The sequence below is a fragment of the Pezoporus occidentalis genome, unplaced genomic scaffold (assembly GCF_034315485.1).
Source record: "Pezoporus occidentalis ecotype Australia unplaced genomic scaffold, CSIRO_AGI_Poc_V1 ctg234, whole genome shotgun sequence".
In the NCBI taxonomy this organism is placed as follows: Eukaryota; Metazoa; Chordata; class Aves; order Psittaciformes; family Psittacidae; genus Pezoporus; species Pezoporus occidentalis.
Genome location: NW_026914222.1, coordinates 163,006 through 176,811, shown reverse-complemented (window position 1 = coordinate 176,811; position 13,806 = coordinate 163,006). Strand labels below are relative to the sequence as shown.

General features: G+C 37.2%; 1 protein-coding gene and 1 long non-coding RNA gene across 2 annotated transcripts in view; one reads left to right on the top strand and one right to left on the bottom strand.

Annotated features, from left to right (window-relative positions):
- LOC134165222 (uncharacterized) overlaps nucleotides 1-4,056 on the top strand; it is a 47,336-nt gene extending 43,280 nt beyond the window's left edge. The window contains exon 3 of the long non-coding RNA XR_009965440.1: nucleotides 4,002-4,056. This is a non-coding gene — a long non-coding RNA (uncharacterized LOC134165222). The remainder of the gene's footprint in view (nucleotides 1-4,001) is intronic.
- The window catches only part of FGF10 (fibroblast growth factor 10), a 61,688-nt gene that overhangs the window by 30,599 nt on the left and 17,283 nt on the right, over nucleotides 1-13,806 (bottom strand). The window lies entirely within an intron of this gene.

Genomic DNA, 13,806 nt, shown 5'->3' with positions numbered 1-13,806 from the left:
TAAAGCAAACTAGTTATTAATATTTCTGATCCAGAGAATGCTGTAGAAAAAGAAAAGTTACAGGATTCTACATGCGAGCAAAATTACGGTGACCTCTTGTCAACAGTTCTTGTAATCCAAGGGCACAGGGTGAATTTGCTTCTCTTAAAATTTGATGCATTTCAGCACAGGCATGAGACACCATTCATCTTCCCTTCTCATATTTCTACCCACAAGACAGATGTCAATGTTGTCTAATGGATAGATCTTGTCTAAGCTACTTCCCATCTGGAGGCAGGTCAAACAAAAGAAATAACAGCTAAAACCAGAGACAGATTATTTCAGAAAGTATTCCGAGCTCTTCACTTTTCAGCTCAGCTGTGTTTAGCCAACTTTTAGAAAACATCTGTCAAAAATATGATTTAGTTTTGGTGACATCAGATGATAAATATATTTACATTGATATATCCCTAAAGATAATAAATAATATATACTAGTAATAATCTAGTTGATTAACATTAAGCTCATTAATGCAGGTGTTTGCAACTCGCTCCACACCACAGAAATTTCTGCCAGTTGTCCAAACGAATGATTTTTTAGTATATATATATTAAAGTAAACAGAAACATCATCAAGTTCCTGTAAAAGAAAATAAATACTGAAAACTGAAATTGATGGACTATATTGCAATGCGCAGTTCTGCACAAGGCTGAAGTGTATTCACACAGCATGCTCACAGACTAACTGCAAATACATCACAAGTGCATCATCAAAAAATTTGTCTGTACTGAGACACTTCATTAATAAAGAAGAGATCGCAATGAAACATTTGGCTGGCTTTGCTGAAAAGAATTGTGAAATGCAATTATGAAATGCAGTGTCCGAAAATAGGTGCACAAAATGGCTGAAGTTTATAGTTTTTCTCCCTGTGAGCCATGACCAGAGCTGGCAAATGCAGTGGTGACAGCAATTTTAGTAGAGATGTGTCAGCTATAGCTAAATCTCAAGTTTGCTCTCTGACTTCTCCACATAAAATACTTTCACTTTACATCCTGGAAGTCTTGCCAACACTGGAAACAATCTACTACTTGAAAAAAAGCTCAGGTCCCTGAAAACATCATGGATAATAAAAATCAGAGCTTAGTGAATACTGCAGAATCAGTAGATATTGTAGTACACAAGAACATTTACAGTTCATCATACAACAACCAAGGCATCATTATTTTCCTTGCTTATTGCAGTAATATTTTATTTGTGCCAGTAGAGTGGGAAATAAGATAAATGCACAGTTACATTTAAGATTGGCCTAAATCTAAACAGTTCATTCTTGTGCTAAATCTGCTTCCACTAAAATCAATGTTGAATTTCTTTCAACCCTACATGCCACTATCCCTTTATAATATTATGCCTCCTCAGTATTTACTGATGGAGCTTTTAACTCTTAGATATATAAACAGATATTACTTTGATTGTAGTAGGATGTAGAAAAGTCTAAATAAAACACGGGGTTTTGAACTGGTTTTGACTGGAGTAGAGTTAAATTTGTTCATAGTAGCTAGTGTGGAGCTGTGTTTTGGATTTGTCCTGGAAACAGCGTTGATAATACAGGGACATTTTAACTATTGCTGAGGAGTGCTTACACAAAGCCAAGGCCTTTTCTGCACCTCACACACCACATGACCTGTGAGCAGGCTAGGGGTGCACAAGCAGTTGGGAGGGGACAGCTGGGACAGCTGACCCCAGATGACCTAAGAGTTATCCCACACAATACGGTGCCATGCTCAACAACAGAACTGGGTTGGAGAGTGTGTGGCTAGGTATGCCATCACCTGCGGACCAGCTGGACACTGGTTGATTGGTTAGTCGTGAGCAACTGTGGGGTTTTTTTGTGGGATTTTTTTTTGGTGGTTTTGTTTTGTTTGTTTTGTTTTGTTTTTGTCGTTTTTCTTTTTTCCCTTGGGTAATTTGTTTGTTTGTTTTGTTTATTTTTAATCTAGCACTTGTTTTCCTTGGGTTTCTTTTCCCCTTTATTGATTTCTTTCTTCCTTCCTTTTTATTAACTTTTAAAAAATTTAAATTATTAAACTGTTTTTCTCTCAAACCACGAGTTTCGTCACATTTACCTTTCCAGTTCTCTCCCTGTCCCACTGGGCGGGGGATTGAGCACTATATACAGCTTAGCTGCCTAATGTTAAGCCATGACAGTTTTGAATCATGGAAGTTGATCAAGCAATTATTCCAGACAATACTACAGCACTCCCCATTATTAAACCATCTACCCGGTCTCTCTTTAGTATATAAATGGCAAAAAAATACAAATCTGTAGCTTTAGAGTTGTTTTAATTAAAAAATAATCAATTATTAAGACTGACACTATAATCATGATGTTAAATCATGGAATCATAGAAAGGTTATGGTTGGAAAGTACCTTAAGATCATCTAGTTCCAAACCCCCTGCCATGGGTAGGGATGCCTCACACTAGACATGCTGCCCAAGGCCCTGTCCAGCCTGGCCTTGAACACGGCCAGGGATGGAGCATTCACAACTTCCCTGGGCAGCCCATTCCAGCACCTCACCACCCTTACAGTAAAGAACTTCCTCCTTATATCCAATCTAAATCTCTCCTGTTTAAGTTCTAACCCATTATCCCTCACCCGATCACTACAGTCCCTGATGAAATGTCCTTCTCCGGTATCTTTGTAGCCCCCCTTCAGATACAGGAAGGCTGCTATGAGGTCTCCACGCAGCCTTCTCTTCTCCAGGCTGAACAGCCCCAACTTCCTCAGCCTGTCTTCATACAGGAGGTGCTCCAGTCCCCTGATGATCCTCATGGCCCTCCTCTGGACTCGCTGCAACAGCTCCATGTTCTTCTTATGTTGAAGACATCAGAACCGTACACAGTACTCCAAGAAGAACCTCGTAAGAGTCTCATAACTGTAGAGAGGAAGGATCACCTCTTTTGACCTGCTGGACAAACCTCTTTTGATGAAGTAGTACACTTGCTGAAGTTAGGTATCAAACAATTGAATTATAAAGCACATGGATGAAACATTCTGCACCAGAGGTTTAGCAGGCAAAATTTTTGATATTTATGATTATTATTTATTCATTACGATTTATTCAACTTATGTCAATAAGTCATCCATTCAAAGTTAAGAGGTATTAGAAATTTGAAAGATAACAAAATTTGTAACATGAAAGAAATCAATGATTACTAGTAAGATGTCTGAAGATGAGTTCTACTACTTTTAAAAAGCTGTAATCAGAAACAATCAGTTTAGTACAGTAACTGCATAAAGTTCTTTTACTTAATAATTTAGTTCATACTAAATGCAAAGCATGTTTTGACAAATTGCTCTGTGTTTCCAACATAATGTCACTTGGTGTAATTTAACTAACAAAACAATGTTAAACTGTTGGGCTTGAATTTTTTAGGTCATGCTAATTTATTTCCAAATGTGGCTTGACAAAAGCCATATGTAAATGATTATCTTGTAAATAACTAACTTATCTTCCACCATTTTCTAGCAATACCAAAAAGGAAAAATTACAAATCTGAATAACTCTTCATTAAGCCACATAACACATATACAAATCTGCAGATACTCTGTGGTTAGCAAAGAGGAGTGCACCGAGCAGTGAGAAACAACAAAATGACTAAAACCAACAAATGCAAAATGATTGTTTTTAAATTAAATATTCCTGTTGGATGCTTTAAATCATGGTAATATGCAGTGGGTTAGTAAAGCTGAGCTACTTGTCACGTAAAGCAACTGCATCATATACCCATTCCACAAACTTATAAACCTTAATGCCTGCTTATTTTTTGTTGAAAGTGCAAGTCAAAAATTCCTGTATGGTAGTGTTAAAAAATACAAATTCCAGCAACATTTTATAAGGGTCAGTTTTTACCTTTTTCTTCTGTATGAGTATTTTCTTCTAGTTTAAAGAGTCATCTTGTCTCTTTTTCTCTCAGTGTTTTTTTTTCTTGGTTAAGCATTTTTTTGTATTTTTTTTTCAGCCTCTCTGGTAAAGCTGTTTCTCTCCATTGCAGAGCTCTCCACAGATTCATATCTACCTCAGCTACATTTCCATTTTTTCTCAACTAGAATAATGCATTTTATTTCAAATGAGCTCTTAACAGTGCCAGAATGGAACTACAACTGCTCCCTCCACCTTTGCAGGAACTCTCCAATACAGAATACTAGAGACATGTGTTGGTATTTTTTATGGCTGCATCACATTAGAAGTTCTTATTCATTCTGTGAGGAAGCTATATGCCAAAAATCCTGCTTTCAGATTAATTGATAGTTGCCTGTAATATATATTCTCGTTACTAGCCTGTAATGATATGTCTTGCTTTCAAAACTATCAAATTTCCTCCCCGATCTTATCAAATACTGTCTATATGCTGCTATTGCTATATATTTTTGAGATTTCTCAATGTCACACCACCAAATTTAATTTAGTTGTTGTCCAGTTTACTACTGAAAGCACTGAAAATGTATCAGTTCTCCTGAGGTTTAGCCAGATAGATGTTATTTATTTTCCTTGTCAAGAAAAAACACTCATCGAAGAAAGATACCAGATTACTCTGACATTATGCCCTTTAGGAAAATAAATGTTAAAATTTGTCCCATTTTGTATTTATTTCCCTGGATGTAAAATGAATATTAAAGAAGAGAATAATTATACCCTATGATTTTAAAATAATCTGCTTTTAAGTTGCGTGGATGAGTCAAAAAGGAAAAAAAGAATGGAATGAGCAGAAGGATCTCAAAGCAGTCAGATCACTAAGAGCAGTCTTCCTTCTTCCAAACCAGCAGTAGATCCCTACACTGCTGAATTTTTTTGCCTGATAACAGCCAGTGGCAAAGCATTCCATTTCTTCAATTGATGCCTCGCAGTAAAGAATATGTAATGGACAGATGTGGCCAACTATGTGGGACAGAAATCTCCGGGTACCAGTTTTTTTGCTAAAACCTGCCTTTAAGACCTTATGTCCCTTGAAAAACAACTCAAGAGGTTTTTTTTCTGGGAAAAAAAAAAGGAAAAAAAAAAAAAGGAAGGGAACTTAAAGATCATTGAGTTCAAACCTCCCTGGCATAGGTAGAGACACCTTCCACTACATCAGGTTGCTCAAGGCCCTGTCCAACCTGGTCTTGAACATTTCCAGGGATAGGCATCGACAACTTCTCTGGTCAACATTTTCCAGTTCTTCACTGCTGTCCCACAGTAAAGAATTTCTTCCTTACATCTAGCCTAAATGTACCTTCTTTCAATTTAAAGTTATTCCCCTTGTCCTGTCCCTACATGCCCCTGTAAAAAGTCCCTCTCCAGAGTTCTTGTACACCCCTTTAGGGTACTGGAAGGCTACAAATTCTCCCTGAAGCCTTCTTTCTGCAGGCTCAACAACCACAACTCTCTGAGCCTGTCTTCGCAGAAGAGGTGCTCCAGCCCTATGATAGTCTTTGGGCTTGCTCCAACAGCTCCAACATCCTTCTTATCTTGGGGACCCACAGCTGGATGAAGAACTGCAGGTGAGATCTCACAAAAGTGGAGCAGAGGGGGAGGATCACCTCCCTCAACCTGATGGTCACACTTCTTTTGGTGTAGCCCAGCATATGGTTGGTTTTCTGGGTTGCAAGCACATATTGTCAGGTCATACTGAGCTTCTCATCAATCAATATCCCCAAGTCCTTTTCCTCAGAGCTGCTTTTAATTCATTCTCTGCCACCCCATACATCATCCTATAATATTGTTAAAAACTACTGTTTTAAAAATAGACTTGTCCTGTAGGTAGGAGATGTCCAGTGAGCTCCATGAAATGAAGGAAAGCTCTTAACATACTGATGCCTACAGTCTTCTTAAGCCCTATGAGTTTGATGAGAGTGGAATAGCGGTACTCCATGAACCTTATAAAAGAAGGAGGGGTAGCTGCATGCTGTCTCCAGCTGCCTTTGGACAAGGCTGCAATGGAAGCCCACAGTGTGCATTAAATGCCTCTTGCACCCTAGGTCTCAAGTGAGGGCAGGATATATGAACCATGCCTTACTATTTCCCTTTCCCCCCACAATATAATAATATTCCCTCAAAGGAAGAGAATAAGCTACATTTGCCAAAAAGGCATCTTCTAATTTAGTTCAGATCTTTATCTACTGGACTGGAATCAACAGTCTTTTCTCAGCCCCTTGGAGCATATCAATAACAAAAGACAAGTACACATGTGAAATTCCTGGATTCAGCTCACAAGCTAACAGGGCAGGATATGTGACACTCAGTCCGGTTCTGGACAGTCTTTATCCAATGGAAGACACTTTCAAACTGGTATTTATCAATTTCAGGATGACCCTGCTGCCCTCATACTGTTGTGCCATGAATTTCAAAGGACTGCTGACCTCAGAGCACAAAAAAATGCCAAAAGTTGATTGCTGTCTGCCCCCTGCTATGTACACAGAGCACTGCAGTGCTCTCATCTATAGAAGTCAGCCAGAGGACTCCGCTTTTGTTGGTTCTTTGCTTTCTGCATGGCTGAGGTTTTCAACCCTTGGAGAGTCACCGATTTGCCTTCAGGCCAGAGTTTGTAATGAAAGTCTGGGTGCCAGGATTTTGTACTTCTATTCTGCCTCTAGTCAGGATGAGGAAACTTTAAAAATAATTATCCAATTTTAAAGACAAAAGTAACAAATGGGTATCCAAGGAGCTATAAGGTTCAATATAGGCTATTTCTTCATACAGTTAATATCGGCCTACAAACACCAGGCCTAAGTTTAACAGTGATTAAGATTGTAAACGGCAGAGCAAAAGAGAAATAAATCTGTATTGAGGAAATCTGCTGTGGTGGGGAAGCTGCCCTCTACACATTACCACCCACAAAGTCATATGGGGATTCCATGGATAAATATATGACTGCTACTGAGAGCTGGGTGGGAAACCATCCCTCTAGCCCAGGAAACATTTTAAGATTTCAAAAGTGTTCCCATTCTGCACCAAGGAGGCTGACCAGGCCACTGCTACCAGAGAAGTGGGTATTTGAGTCCAAAATAAAATATGCTACAGAGCAAAAAAGATAGTGGTGAGATAGTTTTCAAAATCTACAGAATTGGGGGGAAAAAAAAAAAAATCAGACATTCTCAGCAGTGGAGTTTGAGAGTGAAACTAGAATAGGAAAAAACTAATCAAGTTCCTGATTTGTCAGATTCCTGACAAAAATAATGTACAGGAGAATGAACAAAGCCTACAGGAGATACAGCACACTTCCCTTTTCCCTTTTCAAATGTAAATTCTTTAGCGCGAAGCATCTGGTCATTGGATAGTTTACGACTGGGGTGAGAAAAACCTGAATATCACAGGGCAAATCCAGAGCACCATAATCTACCTGGTGGCTGGTGCCCCGCTGCCTTCTTTCTCGATGGCCCTGTGACAGTAGTCACAGCAAAATGTGACTGTTCCTGATGAATACTATTGATCAAATCATAAACACAATTCCATTCTCAGGTCAAAGAGATGGTGACTCTCAGGTTTTTCAATGCTTCTCTACTTTTCACTAACTACTTTTCACTAACTCTAACCAAATGTTTTCATCACGGATTGACATCTGCATTAGCAGACTATTCATGAAGTATCTGACACCACATCCTACAATTGCTCTCAATAAACAAATTCCATTTCATATTACTTATAAACAATTATAATGTTTCCCTAACATGAAGACAACCTTCAGAATGACATGAGAAATGAAAACTTTCTGTGAGAGCTTCACAGGGCTACTAGGTGTAAAAGGCAAATTCCCTTTACATCTGTCATATTCCTATGATTTTTCATTGATATCAGACAGCCCAAGGAAGTCTGGAAGCAGAATAGGCCATAAACTGGGAATGGTGCAAACAGCAATTATGCTACCAAGTGAATTTTCTACATTTTAAACAGATATTGATGGCAAAAGCCTGAAATATGGAACACTTCATAGGGAAAAATTATGGCTCCAGTTACCACACTATTACTCCAGCTAATATTCAAGACTATTTCTCATGCAGACATGTAAACTGATTATGTTATCCCACTACATCAGATTCAAAGCACTACAGGACTTTTATTGCTTCCTGTGCTTCCAGAACATTAGTTTATGTTGCTATAGCTTTGAAAATCTGAAGTACAAATTGTAAATGTTATTCTGTTCAACAGGTTGATTAGTATTACATTTAATTTCACAGCTTTAATATTTCAAATTAAAAAAACATGCAAAATTCAGGATGAAGAGGTTCTTTGGCTGGTGAATTGTGCTTGCTCTGTATTTCTTTGGCGCACCTTGTACGGAAAAGAAAACAATACTTTCTCCAAAGTCTCCTGATCTATAAAAATGAAGAACAGACTGAAGAACAGCCTCCTCTAAGGATAAATGACACCTTGGAATGCTGTGTTTGAAGTCAGTGTTACAGTATCATCTCAGCTAAATGTTCCTCCTGTATATATAGGAAAGAAACCATCAAAGCACATGGATGAACTTGAGTGTCTGATGTATACAATGCAAATATTTTAGTAGCAGTGAAACATTGTCCAGCTGTCTCTTCTAAGCTTTCAATCCAGTTTAGCAGGAAGCCAAATGGTCCTAGGCTGTTACATAAATTTGGTGACATCTGAAAGAAGTGGTGTGCTCAGCTGGACAGACAGGTTTTGCATGGGAATATGTCGTATTAGGAAAGTTATAAAGCAGCTGGAGATTTAATACAGAATCTGTGATGGATAAAATCCAGGGCTACTGGCTGTGCTACTGCCTGCCCTTAGTCACACCATCTCTACTCAACCAACACATGCGACATATTAACAGTGCAATAATTAGTACACATTCCTCTCTGCTACTTAAAACTTCACTCCCAGATGCTGCTTTGGTCTGATCTCAATTTTATTACCTTTGATGATTTCGTGCACTTTGTAATGCCAGGCTCCATTGCTATTCATTAGTCCCAACAGTGGTTAGGCAGACGCTATCAAGGTTTAGCTTGACTCGAACAACAGAAAATACTTTAAAATACCTTTATCTGCCTACTTGCTTATTGCCACAGCAAAATATACTGAGTAAAAGGGAACAAAAGCCCCAGTTGCCTAGTTTGCAACAACTGGAAATATTCACTGGAAAGACAGAAATTGTGAAGCTTAGCAGACATTGACTTTAATGAACGTTTTGGGATTGAACTGTTGCAAGTGTTTATACAAATCATTCAAAAAGGAACAAGGCTGGTATTTTTGTCTATGTGGAAAACTTTCTATAACTTGAATTTTCTTTCAACATTTTTATTCAGTGAAGCCCAAACTACAAAGCTAATGCTTGGAAGAAAGAGCAGTATACATGTACATTGACAGCACAGGCCCTTTACAGCTGCCGTTGTTAATTTTCAGAGTTTTATTTCAAACTGGCCTAAATACGTTCTATTCTCTATTTTCAACTTACTTTCTTATTTCCTAGAATAACATTTAATTTCATCTTCAAAGTTTAGAGATATCCCTAGCTAAAATTTCAATCCTCCCTCTCTTTTGCTGATTTAATTTAGAACATTGTCATTTCTCATTGCACAATCAACACGAATTTAAGAATGGTGCAATGGTTTAACTTCTGTTACCCATAATAAGGAATTTTTCAGCATGGCTATTTCACATCATGTTCTGTTTCAGGATGCATCTTACACTGCTCTACTTACTGATGGGATGGAAGAAACAAACAAAATCAAAAAGCTACTCAAATTCCTCTGATCGGACAATGACTAATTAAGTGTCACCAAGAAGGGTGTCAAACTAAACAAGGGACGAATGGAGCTTGTTTGCCACACTCTTGATCAAAATCTACTTATGAAACATGTAACTGGTCATCTTGATAATGGAAAAATAAACAAGAAACATAACTCATTATAGCTGGGGTGTGCAGAATTTGTCCAACTGAAAGTGCCTGGGCAACTTGCAAGGAAACCAAAGCTGATCCTGCAAACTCCTCCATCCGAGTGAGATTTAACCTCAAGAAAATTACCCAAGTACCTACAATAGGTTTTTGATATAAAGAATGAGATCCTTTAAATGGTATGTGCACTCTAATTTACAAAAGAAAGGAAAAGGCTGCACTCATTCTGAGAACCAAAGTCTTATTTGAGAGAAGACAGTGCTAATTCTCATGGGCCTCTTCCTACCACTGATTTGGTGGTAGGAAACTCTAATTTTTTTTACTTTTGCTGTGAGTTAAAAGAGCTTTTTCCCAGTGCATTGTTCTCCTGGGATCAGCATCATCTCACCTGTCCAAAAGGGAAGTTAGCTACACAGACTCTCATTTACATGGAATCAAAGTTCCACTTTAGACTATTCCATTTTAAATCAATCTCTTTCCAAGTTGTCTTCTTAGAAAAACTGCTATTACATAGCAGTTAATTCCTATTTACAGGCATTATATTATCAACAGCTTAGTCTGTTTCAATTAATATGAAATAGAATTCAACTCTCCTTCCACCCACTCTCCCAAATCTAATATTAAATATAAACTCAATTTAACACCACTCTGCCAAAATTTAATAATTTAATTAACTTGACTACCTAACACTTTTATTACACAATATACTAAATTATATAAACATAATTTTTGGCACATGTGCATTTTAATTCAAAATCTGAGTTGGACAGCACAACGCAACAATTGGCAAATCACAGTCTTATCTTGGCTTTTGTAGGAATAATGTCTAAACAAAAGTAGACATTTACTGGCAACAGCAAATAGCCGAACTTGTGTCTTTTCCTTTTCACAATTCACGGTATCATGTTGGCAGTTGTTATACATTTCTAAGCACATTTTGACAGCTAAAAATGTCCCACATCATATCTCAATGTAATGGCTGTTTTACATTATATTTTTGCATCTAATCCACTTAAAAAAAATTATGATCCAATTATTTTTGGTACAAAAGAATTCCTTAGAAATTCTGGTAATTAAATCTAGCAACCTAGAAAATTCCTTGAGTGTCCTATGATTTTTCTTTTTTCTGTGATCTCATATGGACAAAGTCAAGACAGCTCCTATGCAAGCAATGTCCAAGTTGCTTCAAGCATATGAGCCTTATCAAACAGATTTAAAAGATTATTGTGCTGCTGCTCTGAAGAAGCAGGAATGAGGTGAGACAGAAGTGAATTGCCACACTTCGAGCTCACTGGCTGACCTTCCAACCCTTCCTCAACTTGTTTCTGCACACTCCAAAGCATAAAGCTGCTTTTCTCTTCAAAAAGAGTAAAGAAAATGGTGTTGGAATGTAAGAAAACATTGTAACAAGAGAGAGAGGGAAGCAGGTACTTGCACTTTAATCTTTGTTTTGCACAGGAGTTAACCGATTTCACTAGAGTTTGGTTTGAAACAAAGTAATCTTAATCTTTGTTTTGCATAGGAGATAACCCATTTCACTGGAGTTTGGTTTGAAACAAAATAATCTTAAGCGAGACATGATTGCCCTGAGACTGCTTTTGTTTGAAAACCTTATGCTTTCTTTTTTTTTAGCGTAACACATACAAGGATTCTATTAAAGAGAGAGCAATGATTTATCAGTATTTTTTTTTTTTTTTTAGTACACTTCAAGCTTGACAACATTTCTGTTTTATTAGGTTTATGATTTTCTTAATGAAAGCTTCTGGCTTAATATGGAATTTTCATGGGAAAGCACAGAGAAAAGTATTTCTTATACTAGTCTTATACTAGCAAAATGTAATCACAGAACCTTGGAAGTTCTTGACAAGTACAATATATGCAGGTGTTCTACCAAGAATACTTCAAGCTTTTATTAAAAAAAAAAAAAGAAAGATTAGGTAATTTAAATTAAAAGAAAGCTTTTAGAAAGGTCTATTCAGGTGTTAATTTTTTGTCGGCTAGGTAAGAATCTCTTTCCTTGTATATAAGAAAGAAATACCACACAGCATGTGCAGCTGACCAACAAACTTTTTCGAATGCATAAACAACTCATGCAAAATGTACAACCACCTGGGAAGAGTTTGAAATGTGAGAAGATAGTGCAAGGACTGGAAGAGTGGGGCACTCAAGCTTTGCTAATGATATCTTCTCCCAGACTGCTTATGAAGTGTGCTGAGAGTGTCAACCGATCTGGATAGTATTGGAAACTTTCAGGTGGAATTAACCTCTGCAGCCTCTTAATGCAGTTTCACCTATAATCCTCAGGTCCGTATCAGAGAAGAGCAAAGAGTTTTTTCAATTGCAACATTTCACAGAGAACTCACTGATTAGAGCCAGACATACAAATGGTAAAAGGAAAATATGAATAAAAAAAATGTCATGTGTTGCCCATTATCTCCATGTCCATGTATCAGGTGCAACAGTCCACACTTCTGTGACATCTTGATGTATCAGGGGAGCACTAAAAATAGCTTTGGTTGATATATCTTTCTTAGAATGGCAGAAACAAGTGAAATTATACTTAAAAGCCTTGGGAAATACAACACTGAAAAGATCTGTCACAATATGAAAAAAAAAAACAAAAAAATTGTCAACACATTCTTTTCACCCCTCCTCAAAACAGAAGCAAGAGACCTGTATGGATTATATCAAATGCAAATACACAGCCTCATAAAACAGTTTTCTAAAGTCCGTTCTAAATACAAATGTGTGTTTAGCACACAGAAGAATCAGCTTCATGAAAAAAGTTGTGGTTGCTCAGCTTGCATTGTATTCAGAGCAAATGGCAGTTGTAACACTACTCTAAAAAAGTCAGGTGAAGCAATGCTTTGCTTGGGGAGCACATTTCCTAATGTTAACCCTAAATCCATTGACAACACTCGGGAACGAAGCAAGGAGGAAAGGGTAGAGCCCTTTTCCCTGTATATGTAGGACACAGACATAATGACCCATGGGTAGGTTTCCGTATGAAAAGAGACAGTCCTCTGCACAATGTTAAGCCATTATGGGTATATGCCTTCATTCTCAAGTATTTCTAATTCAATAACTCAATAACTGCTAGGGACTGAAGCTATGAAGGACTAGCTGGAACTGTTTATTCTTTCAGTCATACAGACACCAGTGCCTTGAGCCTCAAGTATTAACTTAGACACTTTACAGATGGTCAAACTGCTTGTCTGGACCAAGAACTTGGACACACGCCTGTGTGAAACACAACACAGTCATTCTCTGTGTTTAGCATCACGTCAGTGAAGGCCTAATTATTTTGGAAATGAATACTACAACTCTTCTGAGCATTTATTTCCTTGCTCTCCAGTTCTTTTCCTATTTTGAAGTTAGTAAGCTATAGATAGAATTTTTATGACCAAGTATAATTTCATTTGAAAATATCACAGATTTTATTTTCTTACAGAAATAACAGGCTTCAATTAAATTTTAAGTTCAACTTTCTAAAAATTATATTTTTTTAAAGGGGAAAGAGAAATCTTAAGATTACTATAGCAAAAAAGAAAAAAAAATAGACAATTTTTATTATATATTTCTAACTAATTCCCACAAAATGTCATACTTCATCTAAACCGGCATTATTTTGGCCTTTGATTTTGTAGAAAAGTTAGATGCAATATTCACTCTAATTGGAAAGTGCTTTGGCATTTCAACATCTTTAAGAAAGTGGGGAAAATAAGTTCATTCCACAAAACTTTCATAAACCAATATTCTTCTCTCAAATTTCAAAAAAAAGTCTTGAATTAATGCAAATTAATGACAGTAAAACGCCACAAGATAAATTGCTTCAATTCACCTTTTCTACATCAGCTGTATGTATTCTGAGCATCACTCTTAGCAGAGTACTTCAACCTTTCAACACTGCCCAAGTAACAAGCACATTGTAAACCAG